The sequence below is a fragment of the Macaca nemestrina genome, chromosome 8 (genome assembly GCF_043159975.1).
Source record: "Macaca nemestrina isolate mMacNem1 chromosome 8, mMacNem.hap1, whole genome shotgun sequence".
In the NCBI taxonomy this organism is placed as follows: domain Eukaryota; kingdom Metazoa; phylum Chordata; class Mammalia; order Primates; family Cercopithecidae; genus Macaca; species Macaca nemestrina.
The window spans coordinates 124,224,834-124,242,804 of NC_092132.1; the positions used below are offsets into that span (position 1 = coordinate 124,224,834).

The 17,971-nt window shown below is 46.1% G+C and overlaps 1 pseudogene; it reads right to left on the reverse strand.

Moving 5' to 3' along the window:
* LOC105481972 (heat shock cognate 71 kDa protein pseudogene) overlaps positions 1 to 17,971 on the reverse strand; it is a 54,807-nt pseudogene that overhangs the window by 3,548 nt on the left and 33,288 nt on the right.

Below are 17,971 nucleotides of genomic sequence, written 5' to 3' on the forward strand. Positions count from 1 at the left end.
ATCTTAGCAGCTAGGTCAGCCTGAGAGTGAGAGGATCTGAGCAGAAGAGAGTGGGCTGAAAACCATGCTTGCATGAGTAAGAAAGTGAGTCAGGCTAGGGACGGTGGCTCATACATGTAATCCCAGCACTTTGGGAGGCCAAGGCAGGAGGATCACCTGAGTTTGGGAGTTTGAGACCAGCCTGACCAACATGGAGAAACCTCGTCTCTACTAAAAATACAAAATTAGCCAGGTGTGGTGGCACATGCTTGTAATCCCAGCTACTCGGGAGGCTGAGGCAGGAGAATCGTTTGAATCCGGGAGGGTTGTGGTGAGCTGAGATTGCGCCATTGCACTCCAGCCTAGGCAACAAGAGCGAAACTCCGTCTCAAAAAAAAAAAAAAAAAAAAGAAAGAAAAGAAAGAGAGTGGACTGGCAAAGCCTAATAGTGTTACCCTGAAGGTCTAGTGGACTATTTGTGGAAAGGAACCAACCTGACTAGGGTCAAAGTGAAATTTGCCTCGTATCCATGGATATAATCTGAAGAAAGGGCACTAGACGTGCACAGATGAACAAGAATCAGTCCTTGCTCTTCAGGGCTGGTAGTCCATTGGAAAATTTCAAGGACACAGGTTGTAGGATAAGGATTAGGTTTGGCTGGGAGTAAAGGAGGTCCCTCCCAAATAAAATAGTTTCTTTCTCTCTCAGAAATAATGTATGTAGTATTCCAGAGCTAGTATGGCACACCACTGTGTTGTGAACCAAGACTTCTGTCTTGTTGCTCTAACATGTATGGCTTCCACTCCCAGGATATCTCATGGTCCTAGGCAGCTGCCATAGCTCCAGCCATTACACTGCTATTCCAACCAAGAGAAATGTGGAAGAGAGAAAGAATTGGCAATGGGTGCATGCCAGCTATCTTTTATAGGGTTTCCTGGAAGCTGTCATCTCACTGGCCAGAACTTTATTATTTTTTTCTGAAATGGAGTCTCATTCTGTCACCCAGGCTGGAGTGCAGTGGCACAATCATGGCTGACTAAAGCCTCGACTTCCCAGGCTCAAGGATCCTCCCACTCCAGCCTCCTGAGCAGCTGGGACTACAGGCTGTGCCACCACACCCAGCTATTTCGTAGTTTTTGCAGAGGCAAGGTTTTGCTCTGTTGCCCTGGCTGATCTCAGATTCCTGGGCTCAAGTGATCCTCCAGCCTTGGCCTCCCAAAGTGCTGGGACTACAGGTGTGAGTCACTGCGTCCAGCCCAGAACCGAATCATATTACCATACCTCGCAGTAAGGGAGCCTGGCAAATGTCAGCTTTATTCCATTTAGCAATGTGCCAAACATAACACTTGGGGGAGGGGGACTTAACTACCGAGGAAGTGGGAAGGAGCAGAAATTAGAGATCACTAACTGTCTCTTCCATATAGATAAATTAACAGATGAATGAGGCGAGGCACGGTGGCTCATGCCTGTAATGCCAACACTTTGGGAGGCCTAGGCAGGAGGATCCCTTGAGCCCAGGAATTAGAGACCAGGCTGGACAACATAGGGAGGCCTCGTCTCTACTAAAAACAATTTTTTTAATTAGCTGGGCATGGTGGCACATACCTATAGTCCCAGCTACTTGGGAGGCTGAGGTGGGAGGATTGTTTGAACCTCAGAGGTTGAGACTGCAGTCAGTTGTGATTGTGCCACTGCATTCTAGCCTGGATGACAGAGCAAGACCCCATCTCAACAACAACAACAACAACAACAACAACGAAACCCAACCAACTAACCAACAAACAGATGAGCACAGAGCAGTGATACAGGCTGAGAACCACGTACAGAAAAGAGAGTCATCAGCTCAGCTTGAAGCGGTCAAGAAAAGCTACATGGAGCTCAAATGGGGGTTCTTTGGGTGCCATTTACAGAAACCATCAGGCAGACAGTGAATTGTTCCTTCATTATCTATTCTCTCTTTCTTCCATAGAATAGGATTTCAGCTGTCCAACTAAGACCTATATTCCCAGACCGTCTTGCAGCTAGGTGGGGTTATTATTAAGTTTTGGCCAATGAGTTGTGAGCAGAAGTGGTGTATACCATTTCTGAGTCTTGCCCTTCTAAATCCCAAGCATATTCCTCCCTGGTATGTAGGTGTGGTGCTGGGAGCTAGCTTTGATCTTGCAGAGAAAAGCAATACTTTAAGACATGGACTGCTGGGAAACAGAGAGAAAAAGCCTGGTTCCCTGGATGTCCTAGTACCTCGGAGCCCCCAGCCTCCCTGGACTGCCTGCCTACAGATATAATAGGTAAACTATCCTGTTGGAGCTATATTTGGGAGTCTTTTGGGCAGCAGCAGCCGTTTAGCCTATGCTGTAAATAATTTATTACTCAAGCTATTTGAAGGAAAAAAGAAAAGAGGACAATAAAGGGGTACTACGCAACCCAAGCAGTGGAAAATGCTGCCCAGCCTTAGGGAGGAAAAGGAACTAGGAATTGGGGTCTGGGTGGAAACCCACATACACCTTTTCTGACTCTCATCCCTGCTTTGCTCTGCACACCTGCTTCGGTTGTCTGTCCCCTGCAGAACAGCTTTGTCTGATTCTGCACTTACACAGCTCTTAGGGCTGCCCCACCGTTTCCAGTGTATTTGTTATTGTTTTAGACACAGGTCAGCAGTAAGCAGTGGTTTCAATCCCACTTTCAGATTCCTGAGAGGAAGGATCAGATTTGCCTGTCCCGGGTCAGGTGTTCATCCGTGGAGCTGTCAGCTAACTATGAGCAAGACAGTGAGGGTCAAATACTATCAACTGGGGGCTGGGCGTGGTGGCTCGTGCCTGTAATCCCAGAACTTTGGGAGGCTAAGGTGGGCGGATCACCTGAGGTCAGGAATTCGAGACCGGCCTGGCCAACATGGTGAAACCCCCGTCTCTACTAAAAATACAAACATTAGCCAGGCGTGGTGGTGGGCAGCTGTAATCCCAGCTACCCAAGAGGCTGAGGTAGGATAATCGCTTGAACCCAGAAGACGGAGGTTGCAGTGAGCCGAGATGGTGTCACTGGACTCTAGCCTGGGCAACAGAGTGAGACTCCATCTCAAACAACAAAAACAACAAAAACACCTATCAGCTGGCTACCTGGACCCCAACCCATGGAGTGACAGAATTTTTGGACATGGTCATAGCTCTTGGACTGGGAAGGACCTCCTGATATGGTTTGGCTCTGTGTCCCCACCTAAATCTTCTCTCGAATTGTAATCCCCACGTATCGATGGAGGGACCTGGCGGTAGGTGACTGGATCATGGGGGCAGTTTCTCCTGTGCTATTCTCACGATAGTGAGTTCTCAAAAGATTTGATGGTTTATAAGTGGTAGTTTCCCCTGTGCTCTCTCTCCTGCTGCCTTGTGAAGAAGGTACTTGCTTCTCCTTCTCCTTCCACCTTGACTCTAAGTTTCCTGAGGTTTTCCCAGCCAGGTGGAACTGTGAGTCAATTAAAGCTCTTTTGCTTATAAATTACCAAGTCTCAGGTGGTATGTTTATAGCAGTGTGAGAACACACTAATGCAACACCCAAAGCATCTACTCTGCAGGGAAAAATCCAACTTCCTTAGTTTGATGTGTAAGGCCTGGTGCAACCCGATTCCACCCCATTTTCTCTCTCACTTGCCTTCCCTACACACTTATCCACTCCCCACAATGAACATACCTTGTCTCCCACAAGACTACAGGTCTCTGCACATGCTGTTCACACTCTGGAATATTCCTCCTTCTTTTCCGCTTGGTTAGCTTCTATGCATGCTTCAAGAGCCTACTCAAATGTTGCATTCTCTTGAGTAGACAACTTGATTCTAGGTTTCATTTTACTGGAATTTTATCAGCTCAATTGCCATTGTGATAACACTTGTCATCCCTGAGGAGGAAGTAATAGATGTCTCATTAACATGAAATGTGCACAGTAAACTGCTACAGGACGTTCTACTCACCAGAAATTTCTATGAACTGGCATTTCTAAACTATGCAATTGCAATTGATGGCAACACTAGAAGATACAAAGTTGTTTCACAAATCAATTAAAAATAAAGTGAGGTGTGAAAGTGAGAGATGCTTTCTGACCAGACTGCTAGTTGCCCCGTTTTTATTTTATTTTATGTTTTATTTGAGAGGGTCTTGCTCTGTCACCCAGGCTTGGGTGTAGTAGCGCCATCATAGCTCACTGCAGCTTTAAACTCTTGGGCTCAAACAATCCTCTTGCCTCAGCCTCCTGAGTAGCTGGGACTACAGGCGTATACCACATGTCCAGCTAATTTGTCTATTTCTTTATTTTTGTAGAGACGGAGTCTTGCGATGTCGCCCAGGCTGCCTGACATTTCTAACTAGACTCATCACTGCCTAGCAAAAGGCTACATTTCCCAGCCTTCCTTGCAGCTATTTGTGGCCATAGGAGTAGGTCCATGCCCTAGAATGTGAATAGAAGTGCTAGGTGTGACTTCTGTGTTTCTTGCTTAAAAGCAAAATTGCATGCCCTCCACTTTTTCTCTTCCACTTCTCCAGGGTGAAGCATGGATGAGGTTATGACTCAGCTTTGACCATGCGGCCAAAGACAACATCCTAGGAACTGTGAGGCAAGGGGATGGGAGGAAGCCATGGCCCTGACTGACCCGATGGAGCTGAGTATTCCGACCAGTCTGGACCACCCACCCCTGGTCTTTTGCTGGAGAAATAAATTAATTGTATCTTCTTTAAACCTCTGAGTAGCTTATCCAGTATCTTATTTACCTCTCATATGTATAATTATATCTTATAATTAAGATTAGCAGCTTAGCAGCTTAGCCAATGCTATGGATACGGATAATTTTATATATATATAAATATTAAATAATTTTATATCTATATATGTATAAATAAATTTATATCTATATTATGTATAAATTTATAAATTATTTATACACAAATTTATACATAATATAAACATATTTTATATCTATATTATGTATACATTTATTTATACATAATGTAGATATAAAATTATATCTCATATATAATTATATATAATATAAACATATACCTTATATATATAATTATCCATATCCATAGCATTGGCTATGAAATATATGTGTTTCATATATATTTAACATATAGCTGCTAATTAAGATTAGTAGTCTGGCCTCGATGGCTCACAACTGTAATCCCAGCACTTTGGGAGGTTGAGGAGGGTGGATGGCTTGAGCCCAGGAGTTCAAGACTAGCCTGGACAACATGGTGAGACGCCATCTCTATGAAAAATACAAAAATTAGCTGGGTGTGGTGGCCCGCACCTGTAATTCCAGCTACTCAGGAGGCTGAGGTGGAAGGATCATTTGAGCCTGGGAGGTTGAGGCTTCAGTGAGCTGTGATCGCACCACTGCACTCCAGTGTGGGTGACAGAGTGAGACTCAGTCTCCAAAAAAAAAAAAAAAAAAATTTAGCAGCTTAGCCATAGCAGCTTAGTCAATGCTATAAATATGAATTATATATATCATTTATATATAATTATATGCAATTAATATAAAAATATCATATATAATTATATATATGAAATATAAGTATATAATTATCCATACCCATAGCATTGGCTAAGCTGCTATGACAAATATACATACATATATACACATGTATAATGTATATATCTATACATATATACTACATAATGTCTAATAGCATATATGTGTATACGTATGCACACATATTTGTTGTAGCAGCTTAGCCAATTTTTTTTTTTTTGAGTTGGACTCTCCCTCTATTGCCCAGGCTGGAGTGCAATGGCATGATCTTCAGCTCACTGCAACCTCTGCCTCCTGGGTTCAAGCAATTATCCTGCCTCAGCCTCCCAAGTAGCTGGTATTACAGGTGTCCGCCACCACACCCAGCTAATTTTTGTATTTTTAGTAGGGGTGGGGTTTCACCATATTGGCCAGTCTGGTCTCTTGGCCAGGCTGGTCTCGAACTCCTGACCTCATGATCTGCCTGCCTCAGCCTCCCACAGTGCTGGGATTACAGGCGTGAACCACAGCGCCCGGCTGCCAACGTTTTAACATAGCAGCTTAGCCCTTTCCTAGGCAGAGCAAGCCATACAATTCTCTGGAACAGAGGTGAAATCTCGTCATCTTTTCATTTCCAGCCCCCGGATAGCCCCTTACAAATAACGAATGTTCAATAAACCTCTGCTGATTGAATGTGTGCCTGAACTGGCAAGAACTAAGGCAGTAAAACATGAGTTGGGCCAAATATGAAGGGCCTGGGATGTACCAGTTAGGAATTTGGACTTTGCTCTTGCCCACACACATTTTGGTGCCATCAAAGGTGTAGGGAAAAAGAACGTCACCTTTTTAGGCTTCTCTGAATAGTGTTGGCTGGGGTGACACCTGCTGGCAAATTGAAATACTGCAGCCTCAATCCGTCTCCGCCAGAGATCGAGGAAGCCGTTGTTAAATATTGTTAAGTTACAAATAGGAGGCGCTGAGGAAAATATGGTGAATAGCAATAGTTTGGAAATACTCTGGGCTAGTCATGGTAATGGGTGCCATAGTGGGGATGCAGAAACCTTTTGACGTAGTTCTGTGATGGTGAGTTTCAGGGTTTGGTTTTGTTTAGAGATGGTCTCTGTCCTTTGATCTTGATAAACTGTAAAATGCCTCTCCCACCTTTTCCTCTTCCTGGAATTGATTCTTCGTTATCTATTTGCATAGCTTTTGATTTTTCTCATTTCTGCCAAAGGGGTTAATAACCATGACAATGTTATTTGAGTCAACTTGTGAATTTGATTAAAAACAACGCAAAAAAAGGAACTACCACCCAAAAACCAACCAACAACGCCCCCCTCCGCCCCCGCAACACTTACGAAAACAAAGCAGTTGGGCTGGGTGCAGTGGCTTATGCCTGTAATCCCAGCACTTTGGGAGGCTGAGGTGAGAGGATCACTTGAGCCCAGGAGTTTGAGACCAGCCTGGGCAACATAATGAGACCCCATCTCTATTTTAAAAAGAAAAGAAAGAAAGAAAAAGAAAGCTGAGCAGTCTTCCCAGGTGAGACAGTGCATCAGTGCTCCTTGGCTGGGCCCACTGGGGGAGATTTTTCTCTCTTCTCATTTTTGAGAGACAACAAGATGTGCTATTCCTAAACACCAGTGTGATCACCCCTAAGGCCTGTGCAGCTGCTGCAATGATCATTTGCCCTTTTGCTTTGGCCTCCCGAAAACTTGGAGAGAATCCTAGTCGTCTTCCAGCAACTGTAGAAAACTGTGCTTTTCCCAGCCTGGGCAACATGGCAAAACCCCGTCTCTACTAAAATACAAAAAATTAGCAGGGTGTGGTGGTGCGTGTCTGTAATCCCAGCTACTCCGGATGCTGAGGCAGGAGAATCGCTTGAACCCGGGAAAGAGAGGTTGCAGTGAGCCAAGATCATGCCACTGCACTCCAGCCTGGAGACAGAGCGAGACTGCCTCAAAAAAAAAAAAAAAAAAAAAAAAAAAGACTGTGTTTTGCTCAGTGCTAAAGACATAACCTGGCTTTAAATTTTTTTCTTCTCTCATTTTGCCCAATCCATTTAGTATTTTTGTAAGCCATCTGAAATCCCGAATACATTAGGACCAAACACTAGAACAAGCGGCCCAAGTAGTGCCTTGGTGGTGGGGCTGGGGAGTCGTAGAAGTGAGGGGAAGAAGCCAGGCACCGTGGCTCACACCTGTAGTCCTAGCACTTTGGGAGGCCCAGGCAGGTGGATCACCTGAGATCCAGAGTTCAAGACCAGCCTGACCAACATGGTAAAACCTCGTCTCTACTAAAAATACAAAAATTAGCCGTGCGTGGTGGTGGGCGTCTGTAATCCCAGCTACTCCGGAGGCTAAGGCAGTAGAATCCCTTGAACTCAGTGAGAGACAGGACTAGCTGGATTTCCTAGGCTGACTAAGAATCCCTAAGCCTAGCGGGGAAGGTGATGCTTCCACCTTTAAACACTGGGCTTGCAACTTAGCTCACACCTGACCAATCAGGTAGTAAAGAGAGCTCACTAAAATGCTAATTAGTAAAAACAGGAGGTAAAGAAATAGCCAATCATCTACTGCCTGAGAGCACAGTGGGAGGGACAATGATGGGAATATAAACCCAGGCATTGGAACCAGCAAGGGCTACCCTCTTTGGGTCCCCTCCCTTTGTATGGGAGCTCTGTTTTCACTCTATTACATCTTGCAACTGCACTCTCTTCTGGTCCGTGTTTGTTAGGGCTCAAGCTGAGCTTTTGCTCTCCGTCCACCACTGCCGTTTGCCACCATCACAGACCCCCCGCTGACTTCCATCCCTCCGGATCCGGCAGGATGTCCCTGGTGCTCCTGATCCAGCGAGGTGCCCATTGCCGCTCCCGATCAGGCTAAAGGCTTGCCATTGTTCCTGCATGGCTAAGTTCCTGGGTTCGTCCTAATCAAGCTGAACACTAGTCACTGGGTTCCACGGTTCTCTTCTGTGACCCCAGGGCTTCTAATAGAGCCATAACACTTACCGCATGGCTCAAGATTCCATTCCTTGGAATCCATGAGGCCAAGAACCCCAAGTCAGAGAACATGAGGCTTGCCACCATCTTGGAAGTGGGTTGCCGCCATTTTGGAAGTGGCCCACCACCATCTTGGAAGTGGGCTGCCGCCATTTTGGAAGTGTCCGGCCACCATCTTGGGAGCTCTGGGAGCAAGGACTCCCGGTAACACCAGGAGGCAGAGGTTGCAGTGAGCCAAGATCGTGCCATGCACTCCAGCCTGGGCAACAAGAGTGAAACTCCATCTCAAAAAAAAAAAAAAAAAAAAGAAAGAAGTGAGGGGAAGACAGATCTGAATGAGGGACGGAGGTTAGGAAAGGGCCCATACGTGGGGAAGCGGGGCTTGATTAAGCATTGAAGGGTGACACTGATGGCAAATAATGCAAGGTGGGCTCACTCCCATCAACTCTGGCACCCTTTTCTGATAACACTTCTCCTGGCCTCTTTAAATGACAAGGCCTGTCCCTTGAGTTCATTTTTAAAATACCTGGTGATAGCCTGGGCAACATAGCGAGACCCTGTCTCTACAAACAATGAAGAAATTAGCCAGGCATGGTGGCTCACACCTGTAATCCCAGCTACTCGGGAGGCTGAGGTGAGAGGATCACCTGAGCCCAGGAGTTTGAGGCTGGAGTGAGCTATGATTGCACCACTGCACTCCAGCTTGGCGGACAGAGCAAGACCCTGTCTCAAAAACAAAATCTCCCAGCTATAGATCCATGGCTTAGTCCTATGGGGAATGTGGCAGCCAACCTCTAAGATGGCACTCTGTGGAGAGTGGTAGCCTGCCTCTGGGTTGGCACCCTCCAAGGAGACACTCTCACCTCCTGGTTTTGTCTGTCTGTGTGTAGCTCCCTCCCTCACTGAGAAGGGCCAACCTGTGTAACTTCCCTGGTAACTGGCCACCTCTCCACCTCTGAGTTGATGAAACAGGACACCAGCATTTCCACTGTGGCTGTCATGCCATCCAGAAGCCCAGTTGAACGAATGTCTAAAATAAATACACTCAGCCCTGCTGAAAGTAAGAGGGGTACCCTTCGGTCGTGGTTTGTACAGAGATTTTTTGGGGCACACGATTCCTACAGTGAATGAAGTTACAAAGAGCAGGCAGCTGCCGCTAGAAGGGGCCAAAGGCTTCTGCCCACATGTTGAGATGTTTTCATAACCACGCATGTCTGTGCATTGAAGAGGGACCTGGAGCTTTCTGGGTCCTTGGTTCCAGCTGCTGGACAAGGCCAGGCTTTCAGACCCAGGCAGCAACAGAGGCTGGAATGAAGTCTTCAGACTCAATGTCCAGCTCCTGGCTGGGCGTGGTGGCTCACACCTGTAATCCCAGCACTTTGGGAGGCCAAGGCAGGCAGATTACCTGAGGCCAGGAGTTCGAGGCCAGCCTGGCCAACATGGTGAGACCCTGTCTCTACTAAAAAAAAAAAAAAAAATGCAAAAATTAGCCAGGCATAGTAGCTGATTTAGTAATCCCAGATACTCGGGAGGCTGAGGCAGGAGAATCGCTTGCACCTGGGAGGCGGAGGTTGCAGTGAGCTGAGATCGTGCCACTGCACTCCAGCCTGGGCGACAGAGCAAGATTTCCTTAAAAAAAAAAAAAAAGGTCCAGCTCCTTTGCACAGTCACTGTCTGTTTTCTAGGCAGGCAGGTAGTCTACGGTTGCTGGGGTCCGATGCTGCTCCCTGGGCTCTAGAACCCTAAGATGGGCCAGGCCTTCAGTCCACCACTGGCTCTGTTAACTCCAAACCTGAACCCGTCCTTCCTCTCCCTCCCAACCGCAGCGAAGAAGGTCATTACTGCATGTCCTCAACACCCCAATGCAGGGAAGTGTGGCAGAACCGAGTATAAATATTTAGAGTGGCAAATAGGAGGTCCTTGCTCTCTGGAGCCAAGCGTGTGTTTCTGTCCTACCACCAAGTGATCAGGGAGGTTGGATGGGACAGTAGGAGCTTGGGGCTAGCCAGGAGGTCTACCAAGGGCAAGGTGCAGTGAGACTACAGAGCTCAGAGGGCTGCGGCTCTGCCTCTGAGCATAGTATTTACCTGGTTGGGTTTCAGTAGCTCCTGTTTCACCCTAATGGAGACTCAGAGGCTTGGGCTGATGATGGGAGATAATTGATCTGAGTGTGAGGCTGCTGGTGTAGTGCGTGAGTGTGTGTGTGTGTGTGTATGTGAGTGCATGTGTGGGTGTGTGCGTGTATCTGTGTCTGTATGGCAGAAGGTGGTGTTTAAGCCCAGAAAAACTTCCCAGTACTTTATTGTTGAGGGAGAAGACTGAGAGAGGTTTATTTAAGCAGTTAGACCTAGCCCCCCACACACACAAAAAATGAGGCGGGAGGACTATTTTCCAGTGTCTGTGGTACCCCAGGACTGGACAAGATCTTTCCTGTTCATTACCAAAGTTCATTCAAATGATCCCAGGGGCGGGTGCATGAGAGGGCACAGGGCGCACCACAGAGGGGTCAGGCACTGATAAAAAAGGAAGGAAAGTTCCTAGAAATAGAGCTGAAATCAACTGCTCAGGAGGCGTGAGCAGGTTCAGGAGAGCTGGGTGGCTACCCAAGCTAGAGCACTGTGCACACTGGATGCCCAGGGAGAGGAAGGAGGTGGGGAGCAGCGGGGGAATAAGGGAAAGACAAAAGAGGAAGGTCAAGGTCAGAGCAGCCGACCCTGTATTCCCAGACTCCACGACACTACCTACCACGGGTGCCTGCCCTTCTCTAAAGAACATCAGGAGAGTAATCCCAGCACTTTGGGAGGCCGAGGCAGGCAGATCACTTGAGGTCAGGAGTTCAAGACCAGCCTGGCCAACATGCTGAAACCCCATCTCTACTAAAAATACAAAAGTTAGCCAGGCATAGTGGTGGGTGCCTGTAATCCCAGCTACTCGAGAGGCTGAGGTATGTGAATTGCTTAAACCCAGGAGACAGAGGCTGCAGTGAGCCAGTCGCACCACTGCACTCCAGCCTGGGCGACGAAGCGAGACTCCATCTCAAAAGAAAACACAAGAATTAGGAGAGAAATTGAACACAGATTCTATGTTGGACAATAATGTTGTACCAATATCAAACATCTTAGGCATAATACTGGTATTGTGGTCGTGTGGGAGAATGTCTTTGTTGTTTGGAGCACGGACTGAAATGTTTAGGGATGAAGTGTCTTGGTATGTGCAACTTTCAAGTAGGTCAGGAAAAAGAAAAGAAGAGAGACAAAAAGAATGAAAGCCAGTATGGCAGAATGTTAACGATGTAGAGGTCTAGGTCAAGGGTCCAGGGGGCTTCATGGTACTATATTTAAGTTCTTCTCTAGGCTCAAAATTTCAAAAAAAAAAAAAAAAAGTTAGGGGAAACAAATTACTGGTGCATGACAGCATGGATTAATCAACATGCTAATTAAAAAAGAAATCAGACAGCCAGGCGCAGTGGCTCATGCCTGTAACACCTGTAATCCCAACACTTTGGGAGGCTGAGGTGGGTGGATCACGAGGTCAGGAGTTTGAGACCAGCCTGGCCAACATGGTGAAACCCTGTCTCTACTAAACATATAAAAATTAGCCGGGCATGGTGGCAGGTGCCTATAATCCCAGCTATTTGGGAGGCTGAGGCAGTAGAATGGCTTGAACCTGAGAGGTGGAGGTTGCAGTGAGCGGAGATCATGCCACTGCACTCTAGCCTGGGCGACAGAGTGAGATTCCATCTCAAGAAAAAAAAAGAAAAGAAATCAGACAAAAGATCAATTAATTTGAAATTCTAGAGCATGTAAAACTCTACAGTGGAAGATACTAGAACAGTTGTTGCCTCAGTGTGTGAGTGTGTGTGGCAAGGGCTGGGGAGTTGACTGGGAAGGAGCACGAGGACACTTTCCATATTTCTAAAGGGATTTAAGTCCTGGTGTGTAAAGCATTATTCAAAACTGGGCAGATGTATACCTAAGATATGAGCATTTCATGGTATGTAAAATTTATATCAAAAGGGAAAAATGATTTAAAAAGAGTTGGGGGCATCCGGGCGCAGTGGCTCATGCCTGTAATCCCATCACTTCGGGAGACCAAGGTGGGCAGATCACCTGAGGTCAGGAGTTCCAGACCAGCCTGGCCAACATGGTGAAAACGGGAGGCTGAGGCAAGAGAATCACTTGAACCCAGGAGGCAGAGGTTGCAGTGAGCTGAGATTGCACCATTGTACTCCAGCCTGGGCAACAAGAGTGAAACTCCACCTCAAAAAAAAAAACTTTAGCCAGGCGTGGTGGCAGGTGCATCTAGTCCCAGCTACTCAGGAGGCTGAGGCAGAAGAATCGCTTGAACCCGAGAGGTGGAGGTTGCAGTGAGCCAAGATTGCGCCACTGCACTCCAGACGGGGTGACAGCAGGACTCTAACAAACAAACAAAAGAATTAGGGGGAAATGTTGAATTCCCCCTAATTCAACATTTGTCTGGGCATATTTTGAATGCTTCACTTTGAGGATTCAGAAAGATTACATTGTTGCTCAGGGTTTGGAAGTTCCCAGCCCCAGAGGTGGTTTCCCTGCATTCAGTCCCAGCCATGGATCCAATGATGAAGGTACACCCATGGCTTAGTTCTATGGAGAATGCGGCAGCCGGCCTCCAAGATGGCACCCTCCAAGGAGACCCTCTCACCTTTTGGTTTTGTCTGTGTTGTGTGTGTGTGTGTGTGTGTGTGTAGCCCCCTCTCCCACTGAATAGAGTCAACCTGCGTAACCAATAAGATACTATGTAAGTGATACTCTGTGTGTGTGTGTGTGTGACTCTGAAACTAGGTCATAAAAGACATTGCAGTGTCCGCCTTGCTCCCTCTCGGATACTTGCTCTGGGAAAAGCCAACCCTATGGAGGCATCCACCTAGCAAGGAACTGAGGCCTCCTGCCAACAGCCAGCACATCTGCCAGCTGGGTGAGCAATCCACCTTGGAAACGGCTCCTCCAGTCCCAGTCAATTTTTCACATGATTGCAATCCTCGCTGACATCTTGACCAAAACCTCCTGAGAGACCTCAAGTTGGAATTATCCTGCTAATTCAATCCCGAATTCCGTACCTGCAGAAACCCTGAGATAATAAATATGTCTTTCTGTGTTAAGCCAGTAAGTTTTGAGGTTAAGCCACCAGAGATAACTATTATAGAAAGGGACATTGGGACCTCCAGAGGACGCCGAAGGAGGCTATGGGCAGGTGTGGTCCGCCTTCTTGTGGTGAACCCCAGAGGCTTTCTCCTCTGCCCACAGACCTCCCCTTCCCTCCTGGTTCTCATTCACAGCAGCCCAAGAAAAGACTGAGAAATATTTTCCTTTGCTGTTCTGGCCCATTGTCATACTGAGTCACCAACCTCTTTCAAGACTCTGCTGTCTCACACCACCCCCATCCCACCCTCGCGAGGGGAATTCAACCCTCTCTACACATTTGCCTCAGGACCTCATGGTACCCCACAGCACCTTAAAGACAATTACTTCTTGGACCTGAGAAGTTCCCAGGTGTCACACATTAAAAGTTATTGCCAACATCCCACTTACATTTTCCTCCCCACCTGGAGCCTCTCATCTACAGGGAATCTCTCCATCCACAATCAGTTTTTGTGGCAGACAGCATCTTCCTATAAAATAAAGTACAATTTTTTTTTTTTAAGAAACAGGGTTTCACTCTGTCACCCAGGCTAGAGTGCAGTGGCACAACCACAGCTCACTGTGGACTTGAACTCCTGGGCTGAAGCAATTCTCCTGCCTCAGCCTCCTGAGTAGCAAGGACTACAGGTCCCTGCCACCACACCCAGCTACTTTTTAATTTTTTTTTGTAGAGACAGGGTCTCACCCAGGTTGCTCTCGAACCCCTAGCCTCAAGCGATTCTCCTGTCTTAGCCTCCCAAAATGTTGGCATTACAGGCATGAACGACTGCACCCAGCCTAAACATGTTTTTATTATGAAGGTAATTCATGCTCATTTTAGCATTTCCATTAATTGGAAAATATAGCGATCACTGTTAAGGCTGTGTGCGTGTGTGTGCGCACACGTGTATTCCCAAAGCAAATCCACTATAAATAATTTAGGACTAAATGAAGCTCTGAAGTAATCTGCTTTGTCACAGCCAAAGCTTTAAAGCCAACATATTTTCAACCTGGAGGCTTTTTGTATTAAAGGTATATTCTGGCAAATGACTTAAATCTCTTAGAAAGAATATGGATACAGTTAAAAGTGGGGGGAAGTGGATCTTTGTGGTCCTTTCTCTGTCTGACCAGAAAGGAATGGCCAGCAGGTCGGGAGATCAAGAAGGACGTGACCCCCTACACCTGCACACCGCTTGGCCCTTTGCTCACGGCTTCGCACGTGGTCTCTGTGAATCCCCTCAGATGTCTGCTGACCCTGGCAGCCAGATCCACGGCCCTTCTATTCCACACAAGTGCCAGAGCTGTGCTCAGACCCAGGTCCCTCTGAGGCCACAGCCCATTGTATTTAGTTTGCAAGGGTTGCCGTAATGAAATATCACAAAGGGGCCGGGTGTGGTGACTCACCACTATAATCCTAGTAGTTTGGAAGGCAGAGGCGAGAGGATCACTTGAGGCCAGGAGTTTGAGACCAGCCTGGACGATATAGCGAGATCCCATCTCTACAAAAAATTTTACAAAGAGTTGGGCATGGTAGCGCTTACTGTAGTTCCAGCTACTTGGAAGGCTGAGAGATGGGAGGATCCCTTGAGTCCAGGAGGGTGCAGTGAGCTATAATTACACCATTGCATTCCAGCCTGGGTGACAGAGTGAGACGCTGTTTCTTTTTTTTTTTTTTTTCTTTTTGAGAGAGAGTTTCGCTCTTGTTGTCCAGGCTGGAGTGCAATGGCACAATCTCGGCTCACCGCAACCTCCTCCTCCCAGGTTCAAGCGATTTTCCCGCCTCAGCCTCCAGAGTAGCTGGGATTACAGGCATGCACCACCATGCCCGGCTAATTATGTATTTTTAGTAGAGACGGGGGTTTCTCCTTGTTGGTCAGGCTGGTCTCGAACTCCCAACCTCAGGTGATCCGCCCTCCTCAGCCTCCCAAAGTGCTGGGATTACAGGAGTGAGCCAATGCACCCAGCTGAGACCCTGTTTCAAATAAAAATAAGATCACAAAGAAAGTGGCTTAAAACAATAGAAATTTATTCTCTTGCAATTCTGGAGTCTAGAAGTTGAAAGTCAAGGTGTCAGCAGGGTTGGTTCCTTCTTAGGGGCCTGTATTTTTCTGTTCTCACACTCCTAATAAAGACATGCCTGAGATTGAATCATCTATAAAGGAAAGAGGTTTAATGGACTCACAGTTCTGCATGGCTGGGGAGACCTCACAATCATGGAGGAAGGTGAATGAGGAGCAAAGTCACATCTTACATGGTGGTAGACAAGAGAGCGTGTGCAGGGGAACCCCCCCTTTATAAAACCATCAAATTTCATGAGACTTATTTACTACCAAGAGAAGAGTATGGGGGAAACTGCCCCCATTATTCAATTATCTCTACCTGGCCCTGCCCTTGACACATGGGGATTATTATAATTCAAGGTGAGATTTGGGTGGGGACACAGCCAAATCATATCAGAGCTCTAAGGGAGAATCTGTTCCATGCCTCTCTTCCGGCTTCTGGCAGTGGCCACCATCCTTGGCTCTCCTTGGCTTGTAGACAAATGCATCACTCCAATCTCTGTCTCCATCGTCTCCATCTCCATTTGTGTGTATGTCTCTGTCTTCACATGGCCTTCTTATAAGGACACCAGTCACTGAATGTAGGGCCCACCCTAATCTAGTGTGGCTTCATTTTACCGAGTTACATATGCAAAGGCCCTAATTTGAAATAAGGTTGCATTCTGAGGTTCCGGATGAATACGGCTTTGAGGTGGGGTTGTTGGGGGCACTATTCTATCTAGTACATCAACGTTCAAACATTATACTTTTTAGCCATCAGCAATGACAGCACCTGGGAATCCCTAATGGATAAGTCCCTTTATTGTGAGCAATAAAGACAAGGGAAGAAGTAAAACAAAAAAAGAAAGTCTTTAAACTTGAACTCTGCTGAAATACACTTGACTAAAGTTTTGTGGAGGCCCCCGGAGAGCACGGATGAAGATTTTGCTGACTTCCCTATTGCCTTGGAGAAAACAGAGGAGTAGTTCCTTGCAGGGGGACACCCTTTAAGACATGGATAATGAAAGCAAACCTCATGGAAACATAAGGCCTGGATCACAGCTAATTTAGTGCAATGAATATTATGCAACCTATAAAATTGTCTTTAAGAAGAGTTCTTAAGTACATGGGAAAATGCTTATGCTGTAATATTAAACAACAACAAAAAGCCAGCATTCAAAATTGTCTTTGCAACCTGAGCTTAACTATGCGTAAAGGGGAAACATTCCCAGAAAATAAGTCTGGTGCCAACTGAGACATGAGGAGATAGAAGCAGAGCACTGTTGCCTTTTATTTTATATGCTTTTGTATTGTTTGAATTTTGCCCCCAATAATAATGTAGTACTTTTTGATTTTTGCTTTATTATTATTATTTTTTTTTTTTAAGAGAGAGGGTCTTGTTCTTTCACCCAGGCTGAAGTGCAGTGGTGTGATCATGGTTCGCTGCAACCTCCACCTCCTGGGCTTAAGCCATCCTCCCACCTCAGCCTGGCAAGTAGTGGGGAATACAGGCACCCGCCACCACGCCTGGCTAATGTTGTTGTTTTTTGTAGAGACAGGGTCTCCCTATGTTGCCCAGACTAATCTCAAACTCCTGTCCTCAAGCAGTCCTCCCACCTCAGCCCCCCAGAGTGCTGGGGTTACAGGTATGAGTCACCACACCTAGCCATAGTACTTTTTAAAAATAAGCTTTGTACTTAAGAATAGTTTTAGATTTACAGAAAAGTTACAAAGATAATAGAGTTCCCATATGGTAATCCAGTTTCCTCAATTGTTAACATTTTATATTTGTCACAAGTAATGAACCAACATTGATACATTATTATTAACTAATGTCCATACTTAAATGGGGTTTCTTAAGTGTTTTTCTAATGTCCTTTCTCTGTTCCAGAATCCCATCCAGGATACCACATTATGTTTAGTGGTCATGTCCCCTTGTGACTGTGGCATTTTCTCAGACTTTCCTTGTTTTTGATGACCTTGACAGTTTTGAGGAATACTGGTCAGGTATTTTGTAGAATTTCCCTCAATTTGGATTTGTCTGCTGTTTTTCTCATAATTAGACTTGGGTTATGAATTTGGAGGAGAAAGACCACAGAAGTTAAGTGCCATTCACATTACATCATATCCAAGGATACATTACTTTTATAATGAAACATACGATGAAATATTAAACAAGGCCAGCATTCACAATTGAATATATAAGTTTTATAATGAAACATACAATGAAATATACAATGAAAAGGATATATTACATTTGTAATGAAATGTACAATGAAATATCATTTCTTTTTGTTAG